General features: G+C 38.9%; 1 protein-coding gene across 1 annotated transcript in view; it reads right to left on the reverse strand.

Annotated features, from left to right (window-relative positions):
• KANK2 (KN motif and ankyrin repeat domains 2) overlaps positions 1-14,290 on the reverse strand; it is a 1,503,136-nt gene that overhangs the window by 1,334,139 nt on the left and 154,707 nt on the right. The gene's annotated exons all lie outside the window — the stretch shown is intronic.

Below are 14,290 nucleotides of genomic sequence, written 5' to 3' on the forward strand. Positions count from 1 at the left end.
TGTAAGGTTTCTAAGATGTCTATTTTGCTGAAAGGCATTTTGAGTTCTGTTTTTATGCTACATTTTCCAGGCATTATCCCCTTTTGTCATTTTTTTTTGTTTGTTTCTTTTTCAGGCATGGTGCACGGTTCTACTTTACTCTTTTACAATGTACTGTTACCGGATTATTTAAGGTATGTAAGAATATATTATTAAAGTATTCTCCAGCAGTATCTAATGGCATTGTTCTAAGTACATACCCGTTATATTGTTTTGGTGTTTCTCTTTGCTGAAATTGGTTGTATTTCATATCTGATTATAGATAAGTGTATCTAGGTTATGGTGAGTTCTAATGGCATATGTTGGCATGCAGTCACTTATGCTGTCTGATAGGCAGCCTACTTTTGTCAGTTTATCTGGTTTGTTTGTAAGAATGCAATCTAATGTTGAGTGTCTCCCTGAAGTTTTATTGACTCTAGTAGGTATGGTTATTAACTGTCTGAAGTTGAATAAGTTTATGGATTCAGTGGGGGTAGTAGAATTCATGTGTTGTCAGTCTACATTTAAGTCTCCAAGTATTATAGTTTCCTGGTTAATTTGTTGGGATATCCAATGCAGGATGCTTTCAGCAGTATCAATGTTATCCCCCGGTGGTATATAAATTGCTGTTCCTATTTTAAGAGTGTTATTAAAAGTTCAGCATTGTTAAATGTGGGTGTTTCCTGTGGAAATAAGGTGATGGTTAGGGAATATTTATAGATGATTGCTACACCACCTACACACTTCTTTTGTATGTCATGCCTGACTCTCTATTCATCATTTTCATCTTATTTCTCACTTCTCTCCTCCCTAGCAAATAACCTCTTCCCCACATGTTTACCTCGCTCTCTGTCATCCTTCTATTATCATTATCTCATTTCAAACCATGCTCCCTCTGCCTCACATCGATCCTGCTTATGTACCTCTCTTTACTTACCTCCTATCATACACTAATTTTTCACATTCATCCCCAACCTACACCTCTCCTATACTCCACAAGAAACCCTCCCTGCCCTTCCTAATTTGCCACTCTTTCTTTAACTCTTACTTCACACATCTCATCAAAATAAACATTTTCTCTGTCTCTATCACATCCTTCAAATCTAAATACAAACCCACTGGCTTTTACCTTTATGCAAATAAACCTTCCCTTTCTTCTGACAATATGCTATCATCCAGCGACATCCACCCCAACCCAGGCCCATCTAGCCCAATCACAACAAACACCTGTCTCACTAAACATCTCTCTATCTTTGCTATTAACATACAAAGTCTACCTATTAAAGTTACAGAACTACACTTCTGGATCACCCATCAATCACCACACATCTTGGCCCTATCTGAAACTTGGCTAAAACCACATATTTCTAACACTAAAATACTACCTCACCACATATTTCTAACACTAAAATACTACCTCTCCACTACAACATCTATTGCCAAGACAGAACCACCAAAACAGGTGGAGATGCAGCAATTATGCATTCTGAACACCTTAACCTATCCCCCGCCAATATCTTTGCTTAACTTTCAACCAGATGAACTACTACTTCTAAACTGTCACCTCAACCCCCATAAGAAATTTGCCATTGCCTCTATCTTTATCCCACCTGGAAACAACATTCCCATCCTCAAAGCTATTCTAGCATGGATTTCTATTAATATCCCTTATGAGACCTTACTACTAGTAATTATTGTAAATATTGTAAATATTGACTGGCAAAAACTATCCTCTACCTCTCCCTCCCTTCAAATCAACCTATGTAGCTTCCATCAATTTATCACAACTCCTACCCGCTTCAACAACAACAATACCCAAGGTACCATCTTAGACTGGATTCTTACCTCTGACCCCACCCTATATCATGACCCCAGAGCCCTGCCCAACTGTCTAAGTGACCACCTCCCTATCCAAGTCCAACATTACTCTTCTCAAAAACCTAAATTCCACCATTTTAGACAGTGTCACAAGCTTTCTCCTTTCAATCCTGAAACCTACAATAAAAGGCTCACTTCTATAAACTGGAGCTTCCTTAAGTACCTCCTTCTTAATGAAGCCGTTCTACACTTTACTCACATTTTTCTTGATATACTTCACTCTTCAGCTCCTCTTAGAAATGTGAGAATCAAAGCCAGCTACTCACCTTGGCTCACCAAAAACACCCCATCTCTCATGAACGAAAGAGACAAAAACTGGAAACAATGGCTAAAAACTAAAATCGGCAACATTCCTACAAAAATATAAAGAACTACAAAAGCTAGCAAAAACAGCAATTAACAAAGACAATAAAACTTACTTTTATAATCCTAGTTTACCCAAGAGTCTAACCCCAAAATATTCTGGCATACCATCAATAAAATCTTAAATCCAGGTCAACCTACTACCCCCAACCCCTACCCTAATAATTCTCCCTTAGAAACTGCCACCTTACGTAATACGCACTTCATTGAATCTATTCAAAAACTTACCCAACTTTCCCAAAGCCATAACCACCCTCACACCACTCACTACACATGCAACACAACCCTTTTCTCCCTTAACTCAGTCTTCAAATCCTACATCAAGTCACTTCTACTAAAACTGAAACCTTGTTCTCTCTCTACCAATAACCTCCCTCCCCTCTTTCTTAAACTATCTGCTCATTCCATACCCTATCCTATCTCTATCCTAATAAATAGATCTATCCAAGAGTCTACTGTCCCCGACATCTGGAAATCTTTCTACACCATTCCGCTTCACAAAGGAGGTAACTTCACTGAGCACTTTAACTACAGACCCATTGCCATTCTATCTCCTCTATCCAAATCCTCAAAAAATGTATTCACAATCAGCTTTTAACTCACCTTATTAAAGAAATTCTTCTAACCCCGACTCAACATGGCTTTAGGCCACACCATAGCACCTCCACTGCCCTCCTATCCTTCACTCACACTGTTGCTGTAGCCAGGGACAAAACCCTCGTGTCTTGCCTCTTTCTCGACCTCTCAAGTTTCTGTTACTGTCTACTATTCCAAGCTACTTACTAAGCTTACTGACATTAATCCCCCCCCCTCTACTATTCACTGGCTCTCAAGCTATCAAATAGGCTCCAGTCTGTCAGATGGCAATCTGCTTGCTCCCCTTTCCTACCTATCCAAACTGGTGTCCCTCAAGGCTCAATCCTTGGCCCCCTCCTTTTCAACATCTTCACCAATCATCTTTACTCCTCCTGCAACACCTCCTCCCTCATACATTATGCATTATGCCAATGACTCTGCTTTTAGGTCTTGTGCTGACAACATCTCTAAACAAATTTCTATCACCCAAAACTCCTTCTCATCTGTGGAAAAATGTCTCACAGAGCATCAACTTATATTCGACCCCAAAAGAACCAAGCTCCTACTATTTCACTCCAAAACTCTCCACCACCTGAAATCCACCTTTACTATTTCTTCACTAGATAACACTCTCATCAAAGCTGAGCCTCACACTAAGTTACTGGGTACAATAATTGATGACAAACTCAAATTCAACATCCATATCTGACACTTTATCAAAACAACTAACTTGAAACTGGGTCTTCTCTACAGGAAATAAGAAATTTCTTGCTCCCAACCCCAAACCCGCCCTTGCCCAAGCCTGTCTCCTCTCTATGCCTCCACTATCCTAACTCACCTCCAGTCAAACCTTCTCTCCAAACTAGAACAAGCTTACAATAACATAGCCAGATTCGCCAGTAACCAACCTTATAAATCCCATCATTCCCTTGCCCTGAAACTGCTTCAATGGCTAGAATTTCCCCAGCTCTTACTACTTGCCCAGCTGCATCTGATACACTCTCTACTCAATAAACTGCTAGCCTGCCCATTGCTCTCTAACTTAATATCCCCTTATAACCCAACCTGGTCTCTTCGCAGTTCCGACCAGCACCTTCTACTTCTAGACATCTATAAACCCAACAAAATGTATGGTAAACTCCTCTATAAACACTCTGTGTCCCTTGTGTGGAATAGGCTACCACCTCACATTTGTAGCATCACTAGTTCCAGCTGCTTTAAAACTGAAGTCAAGCACTACTTTCTGAACTCAAAAGCCTGCCCTTGCCTAAATCCTCCATAATCTACATTTTCCTTTCTTTTCACTACCTGTCTACATCTAATAATTCAATGACTAATCTGCTCACTAGACAATACATTATGCTACTTGGGTACGATATGTCATTATTGTAAATACTTAAATGTACTAGTTGCATTTACTTCATGTTGTTTTATGTTTAGTACAGTTATTATTTTCACCTGATTACTACATATGTAATTTTTGCTTATGTTGTTTTGCTGTACTGTTTTTCTTGGGTTTTGCATATTGCCTACTATGTTATCTTTTTATGTTTGTATTGCTGGAGCTTTTCTGTACTGCAGTGGTGGTGCTGCGGTAGCATTGTCGCCTCACAGTTAGACGTTGCCCGTTCGATTCTCAGAGCATCTTCTGTGTGGCAACATGCATGAATGGGCGTTCCTTCATTGAAGGTTGTGCGTTAGGCCCGGCAAGCCAGCACATAAAAATCTACTGCCAATCATTAGCGGACCGGAGTTCTGCTGTGGCGACCCCTAACCAGGAAAAGCCGAAAGACACAACAACAACATTGCTGGAGCTTTTCTCCTCTGGTTTCCACTGAAAACGGGCCATTGGCTCAGATGGACTAATCCTGTGAATAAATGTTAAATAAATAAATATCCATCTGAAGAATTCAGGAATTTGTGGAAATGTGTACAAAGTAAAGCCATCAAGCTCCCCATGTTGAAAGCTTTGCCCCCCACCACCACCTACACTTGTATAGTCTCACTTTGAGGCTGCTCCAACTCACAGACAGTGAGATTGTTATAGGGATGTAAATAATGATTATGCTTTCTCCACCACTCTTCAGCCTTTTGAGTATACTGGATATTTTACTCATTGCGATAGTAAGCAGCGAATGCACAGCTGCCAAGGAAACAACGACTGGAGGAAATGCAGCTCATGTAATTTAAGATCAAGAAAAAGAGCCTAAGCATTTTATGGTAAACCTTTATGCACCTACTCCTATTTTATTTTCATTCCTTCCTTCACATATTTTTGCTTGGAGTTGCCAAAATTTGCATAAACATATGGTTCATGCTTCATTCCCATAGTGTGTGTCCAGCCTATGCTGATCTGCACAACATAACCTTAAACAAAGATGTGACAGACTAGACAGCAGCTTTATGATGTGCAGTTGTGCTTTAACTGTACACAGGCTTGGTGCTGATACTTCTCTACATACAGTAGCGGCACCTGGTTACACTGCAGCGTGAGTCTGAGAGCATGACATGGTGTTGAAATAAGTATCATGGCTCCTAGTTAGACTACAGTCTCAATCTGAAAGCTTGACATGCCTCTGGAAATAAGTAATATGGCTGCTCCTGCTGAATTAAGATGACTTGTCAAGAATACTCTGCCTACCCAAAGCCTTTAATGACTTGTGTGACAAGACAAGATGTGGTTTCCCTGAAGAGTTAGGATTCTGTATATACTGGAAAACGTTGGATATTTTAATTTCTGAGTTGTGTCCCTCAGACATTTTTCACACATTGTTTAACAAAGTACTAGACATAAGCCTTACACAACAGTTTGATTTGGTATATCTAAAGTTTATCTAGTAATTGACCCTAAGTACTGCTTTCAATTCTTCCACTCATTTACTCTTTTGATGTAGTGATACAACAAACAGAGCTCAGCATCTTAGTTAAGATAGGAATCTCCTACACATTATTTTGCTATGATTACATTTCTTCTATAAAGCAAAAATGGCTTTAAGGGCTCTAGTTGGCAGGTTGCCACATTAAACGTGGTCCGTGGAGGTATCATGTGATTAGTATGTCAGCAGTATGAGTACATTTTACAGTGGGAACACTTCCAAAAAAGAGTTTGTAACCTAGTATGATGACATTTCTAGAATGGCAAACCTTGGGCTGTAAAATGAAGTGTTTTATATTCTCTGTAAGCAATATTTAGACAGTGTCACTTCCAAAACATGCTGTTAACTGAAAACATTGCAAGTGCCTTGATAGGGAAAGTTATCAGCTTTAAATCAAGATGAGTTATGTCATCATAAAATGGATGTAGCTGTTTAGTTACTACACTGGACCCACCTACTAATTACAGCAAACAAAACTGGATATGTAGCACACATTAAAACATTGTCTCCATAAGATTAGAAAAGAAGGAGACAAGGAATAAAAAAAGACATTTCAGTTTACTTTATATTTATGACACTACTGAATATTATTAATACAATAGGCTCCATTCTCATATTTAGTTTTTCTATCAGTTGCACACACATGGAGATACCAATATGCTTCAACAGTTAAAAAAATAATTACTAAGAGCAGGAAAATAATAATCTATAGTCTGTCAGGGAAAGGCAATTGTATTTTAACCAACATTATTAGCTTAGAAACTGGATGCATTTACTGAGTATGCAGCTATCTGATACCACCTCTGAATGATACTGCTCTTCAAGAGATGCCTGAATTAGAAGGCTGAAAGTTGTAATGTGTAGTCTCACCCATTCATTTAAGGACATTGGTAAGAAAAGCTGAGCCCTGCGGACAAAGCAGAGAGTAGTTTCTAGTGTCCTAACAAATAAGAGGTCATCACGGTATAAGCTTTAGGTATTGAAATGTATGTGAAAGTATTTGTAATAAAGGACAGGATTACAGTATTTTCAGAGACTTACTATATTTGTTGGAGACTCACAGTCATCTTTGCAGGCTTTACCAGTAAACTAAACAGAATGCCAATCTATCATGTGTGGTCCATAACTTGTGCAGTAATCCTTTAAGCAATGTAGCTTGAGCTCGTTTCTTGTTTGCTGTTCATTTTTTACTTTGATCATGTTTTCCCCAGGAAACAAGTAGATAGTTGCTGTCAGGCAGCAGTTTTTTTGGATAAGAAACATTTTTACAAGTGGGGGTATCACAGAGATTGCTACTTTCAGCATGTTACTTGGTACTTTAATAAAGGTGAATATAAATTATAATTAGAACTGCAGTGTAAGGAGAAGTGATTTGAGTTGAGTGCTGCTTATTTCTTTATACTTGATTTTGACTGGCATTCCAGTGATGTATTTAAAAAGTAGTTTATTTTTTCATGCCTCACAACCTTTTTGTTTCCATCTAGATATTAAGTAAGCTGTCATATAGCCAATGCATTGAAATATTTTTTCTTCTTCTACACTTGATTTTGTCTTGATTGGACTCTCATAATGATGTTTTGGCATCCAGGGCAGTGAATTTAATTAAAGTCCCATTTTTGTGGTTTTGAGCATAGCTCCACCCCTTTCCAGTTGGTCACACCCCTTCCTGTTGGCCCCACCCATTCAGCTGTCTCCTGCAGTCCCCCTTTGATTTGAAGTCACCAGCTGCCACTGGTCATCACCCTAAATAGTTTTAGTCTAAGGCAGACATAACAAGAAATATAGGTCAAGGCCTGAACTGCAGACCAGTATAAATAAGTACAGCGTGGGAGATGGATTTTGTGTTCTTTTCTTCTACTTCAGTGAATCTTAGTAGAGGCAGGGGATATGTAGACTAAGGCATGAAAATGAAAGGTTTATTCTTCTCAAGACAATACTAAATATGAGGATATATTGCATTCTGCAGACAAACTTCCTAAGAATATAATAAAAGAGCAGCAGTAAAACTATCTTCCAAAGAGTTTCCTTAATAAAACAATTGTGTGGGTATGAACACTTGAAATACAAAAAGAATATTGCATTTGTATTTAGGTTGTCACATACCCTGTTTTGAAGTCAAGAGTCAGACATCCAAACACAGGCTACATTCATGCAGAGTTGATAACTGAGGATTGTTGGCTTATTGCTGGTGACAGAAGGCTCAGTGAGATTACTAATGTTAATGTAGCAGTTTTTGTACATAATGCAGAGGATGGTCCAGAGGGATTGTTGGTGATATCTCTCCAGGCTTTAGATTACCCTGTTAAGTCACACAGGTTTCTCACCCACAAACAATAGAGAGACAATAGGTGAACTGCATACCTCTATCTTTTCTTACCCACAAACAATAGAGAGACAATAGGTGAACTGCATACCTCTATCTTTTTTGTTGGTCAAAGGTAAGATAGCTTCACCAAAGCAATTACCCAAGGGAGACACATGCATTATATTTGCTGTTAAGGAGAGATAGCTACAGAGGCTGATGAAGTGCCTTTTGTGTGTAAAGGCAATATGGACAGATGTGTTGTTACTGGAATATATTATTAAGTCTTATCAGAATGCATAACTGATGAGAAAAAGGTCACACAGCTAAATCAATTAGTAAAAACTACAAAAAATCCCAGCCAAGCTAGAGGTTTTGCTCTGTGATACCTCCTCCTGTAACAGAGGCCCTTGAGGTATATGTAAATGACCCCTTAAGGACATCAGGTTTTTCAGCAATATGACTTAAAAAGAAACCATAAAAGGTCATGGACATTCATAAGTCTTTGTGAATACATTCAGGCCAATAAAGCCAAACCTCAGTAGCTCTGGACATGCATATTTCAACCTTCTCATGACTTCCGTAGCACAGCAAAAGTGGAATGTTTGGCTATACTTCAGAAACTTTAGAAACATAGGGTCTATAACCTAGTCAATGTCCACAAACAATAAGTTGTCTACAAAATATCCCAACTAACATCCAAACCAAAGAGTAAAAAGGTCACGCAGACAAACTGCATGAAAAACCAAGCCAAGCTAGAGTTTTCACTCTGTGATGCCATAAACCTCTGTAATGGAGGCCTATGGGATACATGCAAATGACCACTTAAGGAGATCAAGTGTTTCAGTAATATGACTTGTATTGAAAGTATTGCCAAACATTCCACTTATACTCTGCTGACGAGGTCATAAGAAGGCTGAAATATGCAGGTCCAGACCTAGTGGGGTTTATCTTTATTGGCCTGAATGTATCCACAAAGACTTAAAAAGAAAAAGTAAAAAGTCATGGGCAGTCATAAGCCATATTGCAGAAACACGATGTCCTTAAGGGGTCCTCTGTATATATCTCATGGGCCACTATTACAGGAGGTTTAAGGTATCACACAGTGAAAACTCTAGCTTGGCTGGGTTTTTCTTGTAGTTTTTATAGAATGCATAACTGAAGAAAGAGACAGTACTTCTGCTGCAAATGGTGCCACCCAACACTTGCCATGTTAGCAAGTACCATTTAATAAGTAAATTAAATCATATAATTTAGTCAATGGTCTTACAAATGAACACACTTTAACTGGGATAGTTGTGATTTTGTTTACCTGGTATCTCTGATAGCTAGAGTGTTTATTCTTGTTTAAACAAAGCTGAGATTTTGCTGTTTGGGCACTGGTAGATTTTGATCAGTTTTTGATTTTTTTTTAAATGTGATTTTTTTTTAACTGAGACTCATTGATTTACTATGTATTCTATTATTACTGTACATAGGTTCATAGGTAGGTACTAGGCTATTGGCCCTAGGGCCTATATAAGCCTAGCCAAAAAATGTACCCTGGCTTTCACCACCCAAGAAAATTATTTTCCTGTGCCCCTGTCGAGCAGAGCCACAGAAGTGATCTCTGGGGAGAATTTCCCATTTCCCATCCGATCATCAAGATTTTTCTTGAAGAGTGCTAATGAGGAGCTCTGTTTGACATAGATAGGTAGTCTGTTCCAGGGTATGGGAAGTCTCTGGCACAGGAATCTATCCCTCCAGCATGTTCTGTTTATTGTGGTGACAAGGTTTAGGTCCCTAGAGCATGTAGCTCGGAGGGATTTGGATTTACTTAAGTGGAGCATGTCCAACAGCCCTGGGTTTGACAGAGCATTGTATATTAGGCAGAGATTGCCCCTGAGTAGGCGATATGTGATGGAGTAAAGCTGTAGTTTTTTGAGACGGTCTGCGTAGGGCATCTGTTTGAAGCCAGTAATCCTCTTTGTGAGGTATTTCTGTGGTCTTTCCATTAGTTGTAGATGTCTTGTGAGGTACATACCAAAAGGGGTGTTGTACTCTATAATGGGTCTAATGAGTGGTGAGTAGAGGGGAACAATGACCTATTTGTTTCTGGATGAGAATCCTTTTGTGATGAGATGAGCCACATAGAAGGATTTCCTGACCACTGTGGCGATGTGATTATCAAAGGAGAGATACTGCCCACCTGTGTACCAAGGTCTCATCACATTTTCGGCATTACGTAGACTACCAGCTATGTGGTAGTTCATGGGTACAGAGTCTTTACCAAAGGGGATGAAAATACACTTTTTGGCATTGAGCTTCAGGCCATGGCTTTGTCACCAGGTATCTGTCTCAGTGAGGCCCTTTTGTAGTTTGTCCACATCGTTAGGAGTTTCGATTATGGCTCCGAGTTTGCAGTCATCTGCAAACTTTGTTAGCCAAAGACCTTCTGTGTTAGCCTGCACTTCAGAGAAGTAGAAACCAAACAGGAGAGGACCCAGGACTGAACCCTGTGGTATTCCACTTGTCACTGGTCTGAAGTCGGATTTGGAATCCATTACTTTCACAGTGGTTCTTGCAACTTATTTTCTTGGGATTTATGCAAATAAAATGTATGGATGAGTTGTTATATTTCTGATGAGTTTTCCCTTTCCCAACATTTGTGCAACATTTAACTAAGTTTACATCAGTTAGGGGATGAGAGGATGCAGGGAGGCTTCTCCCCTGCAAAAATTCCCTTTATTTATTTATTTGCTTACTTACTTATTGATTTACTTTCTTATTTGTTGTATAGCAACCTTGGAGTTAGAATAAAGCAGAGAGTATTGCAGCATAACCTCCACGATGACAATGTATTATAATGCTTCGTTAAGTTAACGTTCCCTAAAGAAATTAAATTAAACAAGATATATTATGAATCAAAATGCTGAGTTACTGAATTGTTTTGATTAACATACTGAAGTTTGTAGAACTAAAATTCACTGTAGAGTTATGAAAATAGTATAATAGAGCCCCTCCCAAAACAACTGCAGAACTAAAATAACATTATAAAAGTAATAAAAATAACACTGAATTCCAAAGAAATGTATTTAAATTTTAAATCCTAAAAAGTGACTTCGGGCAAATTTGTTTATTTGGTAGTCCGGAATGCATTAACTAAAGTCCAACATCCAAATTAAATAATTTCAGGAGTTTACAAAGATAATGATGCGACTTTACACAGTTCAATTATTCTCAGACAGAAAACCCGTCCAGAGGGAGAACTCTGCCATAAGTACTGAGCAGAGTGGATATCTACAGCTTAAAATAAGACTGGAAGTTATTAACTGAGGAATTTATGTAGGGAAGCAAGTTAGGAAAGATTCAAATATCCACACATTTGAAGAGAGGGAAAATTGCCATGGAGGTGAAACCTCACTAATATAATAATCTTTAATATATAGCAGTACAGATACAAATGAACTGTGATATTTATGGGGATACAGAGCATGCGATAAATGGAGAAGTTGGTTCAAATGAATAATGAAATGTCAGTCAACTGTCAAATTAAACTAGTCTGATCAGATATGGGGCAAAACAGCTGCACTGGTCGTTTCACTTTTATTCCAGTTTCCATACCCTGGGTAACCATCATAAATCACTACAATGTACTTGAGTCACTGAGGTATTAATGCTGCTACGTAGCTAGAAATTACAATGGATTACACTAAGATATGCTTTCACTGAGAGCGTGTTTGTTTTATGAAGGAAGAAAATAACATTTCAGACAGAGGGCTATAACTATTGGCGGCTGCAATGCTGAGGGGCAAAGGGCGGGGTCAAAGGTGTGAGGTGTGGCCCAACCATAAAGGGAAAAAAAACCAAAAAAAAAAAAAAAACTTTTAATTAATGCTGCCCTGGGTGGCAAACCATCATATGAAAAAGTCCAATCAAGAAAAAAATAAGTGTAGAAGAATAAAATATTTCAATGCATTGGCTGCATGACAGCTTACTTATACACAGAAGTGTGGGACAGGCACAACAAGAAGGACAATTTTTAAATATTGCTCTAATAAACTTAGAAAGATAATAGAATAGGGTCATTAGTAGTATGAATTTTCTGAAGGGTATAAAATCTGAAACTCAAATGTCTGTCATTTCACCTTTATTTAACAATTTTCAGCAGATTGAGGGATTAATACCGAACCGTCTTTGTAAAATGGATAAAATCCAGAGCAAATCACACAAAGACAGGAGGAGATGCAGACAAGCCACTGACATCAATCAAAACCTTCCGCTATAGTTGTGACATAACTACTACTGCACCATCATCAATTATACAAGAATTAAAACATTCAGAAACCTGAAGTCTGAAATTCAAATGCCTGTCAATTTTACTGCGGACAGAACAAAACAATTTCACAAACACAGGCAAAAGACAAGTCAAACAAACGAAGCCACCCAACCACAGCAACAACCCTACAACCATCCAGCCAGAAACCAACAATAGGAATTAAACACAGAAGAAACCCCAAGAAATTATCAAAACAAAACCAATTATCATGGTGAGGAGGAAATTCTGAAATTACATCAATTAAGCAAAAGCGAAACATGCCTTTATAGAAAACTGCACCACACCTCACACCTCACTGCAACATGGAAAACAGACACCATGGAGCAGCCACACAAACACATGGAGGAGACAAAGACCAAGAATCAAAGAATCCAACCAGAAATACTAACCAGACAATAACCTGCATGCACCATCAAATACGCAGCACCGCAACCAATCAAACGCACAGAATTAAACATTCAGAGCAAAATTCAAATTTTTAATCAGGACATTCTCAATTTTATTTATCATTTTTTTTTAAATAAACGTCAATTGGAAAAAATTCCAGGACAAAATAACAAGAGGCCCAGGAAGAAATAATGCAGACATGACAAAGAAACAAGGGGCAAACCAGGGAAAACACAACACATGAACACAGAAAGACAACCAGCAACCGAACACCAAGAAGAACAGCCACAACCTGCAGCAACAATGCAATTACTACACCATCACAACATCAAATACCAGCATCAATTTACAAAACAAGCAACATTTGAGGAACAATGAAGATCGAATATGAGGTTTAATTAAAAATTTGAAAGTGAAATCATGGTAATGGTGGTGTGGGTAGGTCACCCAGCCACAGGCACAGATGCCAAGCCTGAGGCTGGGGCTACCACACCTGAGGCATTCCTACACAACCACACACACACACACACACAAGACACAAGCTACTAAAACAAACAAATAAAAGCACAAATAAAAAAAAAAATAAACACAAGGCAAAGGCACCACCTTTAATACATCAAATACCAGAGTACATAACGGTACACAACCATCCTTTGTATGACTGACCTGCCAGACTGAAGATGCTCCTTCTCCTTCCCCGACGCCGACGAAGGCTCTAATCCTCTGGTCTGTCCTCCCTCCTTGTTCCTCTTGCAGTCCGACCCATAATAGCGCGTCTCCGCTGCTGTAAAAGTGCACGCCTCTCTCCTTGTGTCCCCCATGGGACGCGACGCTGGAGTACAGAGCATGCGAGACGATAAGCTGGGACTCGATTTAAAAATATTTTTTTTTTTTTTTTTTTTTTTTTTTTTTCTTTTTTTTTTGAGGGGCTGCTGAACCGCAGCCCTATGCCGGCAGCCGCCCTGATTGGCGGACAGTAAAAATAAAACACTACCCAAGATAAAGTCAGCAGGAAGTCAAAACAAGTAAATAACTTCTAAAACTCATGAAAGAGAGAACGGCCCACAAACAACAAAAAGTAGTTACTAGTATGCCTGAGAAAATGGTTGGAGGATGTGAGAGATAGGGGCATTAACAAATGAGCAATCGAAGACAAGCAGGACAATTCAGTAAAGCCTACATGGTCAATTTTTCACGGTGTGTGTGTCACAATGTGCACGCGACCATGGAAAGTTTTAGATTCAGTGTGCCACTCCCACGCAAACTAGGTAAACACCGAGATATGCTAATTACAGCATAAGCAGCTGAACTGCATGCTAATCAAGCATTCTAACATGGTGGAGCTATTCAATAAGCTATACAGCACTGTGTAGGCTCCGTGCTGGTTTGTCCTGCGTATTTCAAAAGTTCTGGAATACTGCCACAGAAATGACTATACACAGACAGAACCATGTTAACTGCTGAATTTACAAGGCAAGTCATGAACATGGACTGTATTGTGTAATAATAGGAATGAGTGCATATGCTTGTATCACACTAATACAGCAACATATCCTTGCTTGTGCCATAAAA

The sequence above is a fragment of the Protopterus annectens genome, chromosome 9.part0, assembly GCF_019279795.1.
Source record: "Protopterus annectens isolate FY-2018-M chromosome 9.part0, PAN1.0, whole genome shotgun sequence".
Classification (NCBI taxonomy): domain Eukaryota; kingdom Metazoa; phylum Chordata; order Ceratodontiformes; family Protopteridae; genus Protopterus; species Protopterus annectens.